Source organism: Arachis hypogaea, chromosome 18 (genome assembly GCF_003086295.3).
Source record: "Arachis hypogaea cultivar Tifrunner chromosome 18, arahy.Tifrunner.gnm2.J5K5, whole genome shotgun sequence".
Classification (NCBI taxonomy): Eukaryota; Viridiplantae; Streptophyta; class Magnoliopsida; order Fabales; family Fabaceae; genus Arachis; species Arachis hypogaea.
The window spans coordinates 63,417,851-63,423,825 of NC_092053.1; the positions used below are offsets into that span (position 1 = coordinate 63,417,851).

At 30.8% G+C, this 5,975-nt stretch overlaps 1 long non-coding RNA gene across 1 annotated transcript; it reads left to right on the plus strand.

Annotated features, from left to right (window-relative positions):
• The first annotated feature begins 3,694 nt into the window (after nt 1-3,694).
• Nucleotides 3,695-5,742, plus strand: LOC112773242 (uncharacterized). The gene is made up of 4 exons (XR_003187848.3): nt 3,695-3,826; nt 4,244-4,501; nt 5,094-5,176; nt 5,444-5,742. It is a non-coding gene; the product is annotated as an uncharacterized lncRNA (long non-coding RNA).
• Nucleotides 5,743-5,975: the final 233 nt, after the last annotated feature.

Sequence of the window (5,975 nt, forward strand, 5' to 3'; positions counted from 1 at the left end):
TTCGAGAAATTGAGTAAGATTTTTGATGAGCTGGTCGAATTGTCATAGAAGTGAGAAAGTTAGTGGCTTCTATTACACGAGAAAATCATGGGGAATATCTACAATCACGCAGCGGGAACGGTTACCAAGAGGGATTGCATTTCAAATTTGTAATTTTGTATTTAATTGTAATTAATTGTAAATTAATTGTCAGTTATGTAAGATTAGTCTATAAATACTAAGAAGTGTTAAGGAATAAAAGTTGGAACTTTTACCCAGAAAACACTCAAGCATACTCACATCCCAAGAAATTCCTGAGTCTGCAATCGAGTAACTTTTCTGTAGGGTTCCTTCCATCTTTTCATTCTTTCAGTTTATCTTTCTGTAAAGTTTATGTTTTAAGTAAATTTATTTTCCAAGTATTCTTTATCTTCATCTTTGTCCAATTTATATTTCTGCATTGTTTATTTTTAATTTAAAGTCTTTTGATCCAGTCAAAGGCATTTTATCGTTTTCCTTTAAATTCAACATAAATTTTACTGTTTTCAATATGTTTTCTTTTCGAAAACCTTCCTTTTATTCTTTTTCTTTGATTTATCAATTTTAATTTGTTTTTCTTTCCCAATTCCGGTCTAATCGAAGACGCTTTGATGCACTTTTAGAAAACTGGTGCCTGCAAAGAAGAGTAGATTTTACTCCCAAATCACTAGATATCAAACCACCATCAATTTGCTAAAAATTGATAAAACAATATGATTATGCACCTATGTTTGACGGTCATAAGTTATTTAAAAATGCTACATATAATAATATGTCTGTTACTTCTCCTATAAGAAATCATGTTAAAAAATGTAAGACTCTGAAAGTTGTGATTTTTGTTATCTTCTTTATGAATAAACTTCCTGATCTGAATTTGTCAACTTGTCATTTCAATTTCATTACAGAACTTCTACAGCGACAAACAGTAAAAAATCCTAAAAATTATCAGCAGAATAATAAGTACTATGCACAACCAATTAGACAAAACAATAGGTACTGCTCTTTCATTTTCCTAATTATCACCAAAGCAATTGAACAAAATCAAAAAATCAATTAAACAAAATCACAAGAAGTCCCATATAACCTAAAAGTTGCATGAATTATAAAATATGCACATAATCAAAAGTTGTAAGATCATTACACTCATTACTATATGAGGTTGCTATTTCTTTTTTAGTGCAAAGAGTGGAATTGGAATATATAGTTCTTTTATATATACTTCAGTATTCAAATCAACAATAATATATGTATTAAGTATGACCCAAAAAGAATATATACAATTCTAGTCTTCGGGTATGTTCCATGATCAAAAGTGGCTAGTGGGTTAAACCAAAGAGAAAAAGATAATTATAAAATAGCAGCACAGCCAAACATCACTCGGCAGATCCATTACAAATTGAAAATAATTATTACTACAAGTCGATATTTATACAAAAAAATGTATTGTTATGATTACGTGAGTCTCATGGATTGAATTGAATTGTTTTGGATAAATGTGATTGTTTACTTACTTGATTTACTGATTGAATGAGAATGTTTGCTTAGTGGTTGCCTGATAACACTATGTTTGTTGTGGGATTGAAAAATCATGAGTTGAGTGTGATAAAATGACTATCGAGTGTTTGAACGTGTTGCAGCTGAATTATAGTGATTGATGGGATTGGTTGCTTGAATTTTGGATTTTGATGATTTCCTTGAGTTGAGTTGGTGTTGTTGTGATAATAATTTATTGGAAATGATTTGGACAGTTGAGAGATATCTGGTTTGGTTTGGTTGTAATCCTTGAAGGGTGACATAGTCCCAATTTTAGAAGAGATGTTGAAATTTTTAAAAAAATTAGAGACTTTGTTCGAAATGTTATTTAAAAAATTTGGATTTAAGAATTATTTTAATTGATTTTGATTAACCAATGAAAGGATTGTGTTTTGGGGTGTTTTTAATGAATTTTAAAGTAATTGGTCCAAAATAAGTGATTTTGTTTCGATTGCAAAGTAAAAATAGTTTTGAATCTTTTTGGGAAGACTTTTTAAAGTGAAGTTGAAAGCGAGTTTTATTGAGAGCAGTACTTATTGTTGTGTAATTTGTTGTGTATAGTCTGTAAATAATTTTTAGGTTTTCTTATTGTTTGTTGCTATAGGTTTTGTAATGGTCTTGAAAAGATAAGTAGCTATTCTATATTGACAATAGTGGTCACTGTTGTCTTATATACAAGTTTTTTGGATTACTAAAAGAAATGTAGGCAAATTTAAGAGGATATTATTGAACTATATTGGAGACTAAAAAATAATTTAAATCCGACTAGAAAGCAAGACAATTTCGTTAAGTATTTAGACTTTATATCTTACAAATTTGATTTCTTATATTTATCATATTTTTTACCGTTTTAAGACAATTGTTAAGCATTTACTGTACGTGCTTCTATTGAAGTATTGCACCGTATAGGGGGCAGAGTCGATTTTCTCTCGGTAGGATTTAGTGAATTGCATAAGATGGAAGATGAAAAAATGGATGAATTTTTAATAGAAGATATATTCCTTTGGATAAGCGAGAACTGAATAGTGTTCGAAGAAGATTGTCCATACGTAGGAATAGTCCAAGAAGACTACATACAAGAGTTTCCTTAAGGTGGATTTTACCTTGAAAAACTAGTGTATGTAGTCTTCTTGGACTACTCCTACGTATGGACAATCTTCTTCGAACACCATGCAATTTTTGTTTATCAAATGGAATGTATTTTCTATTTAAAATCCATCCATCTTGTCATCTTCCATCTTAACAATGCAATTCACTAAATCCTGCGGAGAGAGAAGAATTCACTCTGCCCCTTCATGTTGATATGGTCCAATGCTTCAAGAGAAGAACTTGCAATAAATTCCCAGTAGTTGTCTGAAAATTTAAAACAGTGAAGGATATGATAAATATAAAGTATCAAATTTTTAAGATATAAAGCCTAAATACTTACTGAAATTGTCTTGTTCTCTAGCGGGATTTAAAACATTTCTTAGTCTCCAATCTAGTTGAATAAAATCCTCCTAAACTTGTTTACATTTCTTCTAGTAGCACAGAAAAATCTTGTATAGGACAATAGTAACCGCTATTGTCAACAATAGAATAGCCACTTGTCATTTCAAGTCCATTACAGAACTTTTACAGCGACAAACAGTAAAAAACCCTAAAAATTATTAGCAGAATAATAAGTACTGTGCACAACCAATTAGACAAAACAATAGGTACTGCTCTTTCATTTTCCTAATTATCACCAAAGCAATTGAACAAAATAAAAAAAACAATTAAACAAAATCACAAGAAGTCCCATATAGCCTAAAAGTTGCATGAATTATAAAATATGCACATAATCAAAAGTTGTAAGATCATTACACCCATTACTATATAAGTTTGCTATTTCTTTTTCGGTGAAAAGAGTGGAATTAGAATATATAGTGCTTTTATATATACTGCAGTATTCAAATCAACAATAATATATGTATTAAGTATGACCCAGAAAGAATATATACAATTCTAGTCTTCGGGCATGTTCCATGATCAAAAGTGGCTAGTGGGTTGAACCAAATAGCAAAAGATAATTATGAAATAGCAGCACAACCAAACATCACTCGGCAGATCCATTACAAATTGAAAATAATTATTACTACAAAATTGGAGACAACAATGAAACATATTAGATTGTCCATTGTCCATAACTCTTACGGACAATCCTGGGATATCCAAGGCTTTGGAAGGATCAATAGGAGGAAGCTGATTATTAGCTTAAGTTTCGCACCAAGTCGTATTAGAGATCCTAATGAAGGTACCCACTACTACATTTTATATATTTAGTTATGTTTGTCTCTTAACATTTGTTTAAATGTTAGCAATGTAGATAAAAATATATTTTAGAAAACATTTATAATAAAACGATAATAAATATAGTTAATTATTGGTTCATACTCTCCCAAAAACTCTCTCATGAACCATTGTGTGTTTTCTCACTCATTGCTTCCAATCGGTTCTCACAATCATTATTTCCTTTGAAATCAAGAATCAAAAAACCATTAGCATCACAATCTCTTCCTCTCTTTCTTTGGATCGTGATTTATTCTCCTTCAAACCTTTCTCAATCTCAATCTAGTTCTAGGGTTTGATTATTCTCGATTCTGATTGTTTCATTTTTGTTTTATGCTTGTTCCGATTTCTTTTTAATTTTGTTCCAAAAAGTTACTTGCAGAAGAAGAGTAGCAATATTCTAATCTGATCGTAGTGTACGTGAGTGATTGAATCAGAATTGCGATGAGAAGGGGAAAATTTAAGAGGAAGCCCACCGGTAGCTACCAGTTCTCCATGCCGGAAGATCTCTGTAAGCATCGCATGTTCTCACTCTCACTCTCATTGCTCTGAATCTCTCCATCTTGTTCTATCTCCTTCTCAATCTCTCAGCACTTTGAATCTCTGGATCTCATTTTGCCTCCTCAATCACTTTCTACTTGTAAGTTAAATTTCCATTATCTTCTTTCTTGTTTTCTTCAGTTTGGGAATTTAGGCCCTTTCGAGTAAGCAAGTTCATTCTGCTGTTATTTATTACTGAGAATTGAAATAATTTGGACTCATTTTTTGGACATTTTGGATCATATTTTTTTTAGTTAATGCTAATTTTACATTCAATCCTACATCAAATTGATATAATAATTCAACTTATACAAATTCAGGTCTTGTAAACCATGCTTGCTTGAGACTAATGATGAAGACAGTGTAGTAGTAAGTAATGAGTTGTCAGAAAAAGAGAAAGCCACTAATAAGTTAGAAATACTAAATACAGAAAATTAAAAATTAAATTGACCAACACCTGCATAAAGGGAAATACTATAGACTAATTAGTATCTTCATTATTTAAAGTTTAAACACTAAAATACTCTTCACTAATTTCATTGCTAACTTAATGATCAAAGATAAAGGAATCATAATCCTAAATTGTTTGAGCTGTTAATTGAAGTGTAATTAATGCAAAAGAAAATTCTACTAAAACTTCATACCACATACACATACCTCTTCCTAAGATTTTGTTTTGGCATTTGAATTAGGTGAATCTGCACCTTTATTTTTGCCCTTTCTATGATTGAAGGTGTTGAAGCAGGGCTAGGACTGCTTGAACTAAGATATTGAGGTGTGCTTTGAACACCAACATCTCTTGTCATTCCTTCTTTTTTCTTCTTTGCATAAAAATATTAGATTTAGAGTTGAATTAACCAACTTCTTAAAAATAGGATACTAGGAAAATGCAGAAGAAAATTTATTCATGATTATTGAATAATTAGGCATTAGTTATTTGAGTAGTCTATAGAAATGAAGTGAAGTTTAATTGCTTATAGTCTTTTAATACTTGAATTATGTTATATAATTGATTATGTTTTCTATATTGTTCTGTTTTAAGGGGAAGAGAATTTCGGTCCCTTGAAGAATAAGATTACACAAGAGGCTATAGCACCAAGGCGGATATTCTACGATGATTTAGTCGCTACCGAGGCGGTTCGGACATTGCGAATCGCCATTATTGGGTTGTAGATTCTGTTACTATTTTTTCTGTTTACCATGTTCTTAAATGGCTGCTTCATTATGTTCTTCATGCCGATCGAACAATGACAAATAGAAAAGATCCAAATGAATAATCTATTCTGCTTATTTTATCTAGTTGTTAAAATGATAAAATAAAGATTAGTAGTGCTTAATTTATCTTATTTTTTTAATTAAACGAAAATAATTTTTTTATCATTATCACTATTGAGTGCCACATGTAATCTTGTCACATGCTGGCTGCATTATTTCATGTATTCTATTTTTGTTCAGCCCTGTGTCCTATACTTGAGAGTTGGGACCCGATTGTATGTGATCTTGGTCCTCATGATTTTACAGTGAGAAATAGGAAGAGAGTAGTACTAGTATTAGGATTGTGTGATAGAAATCTA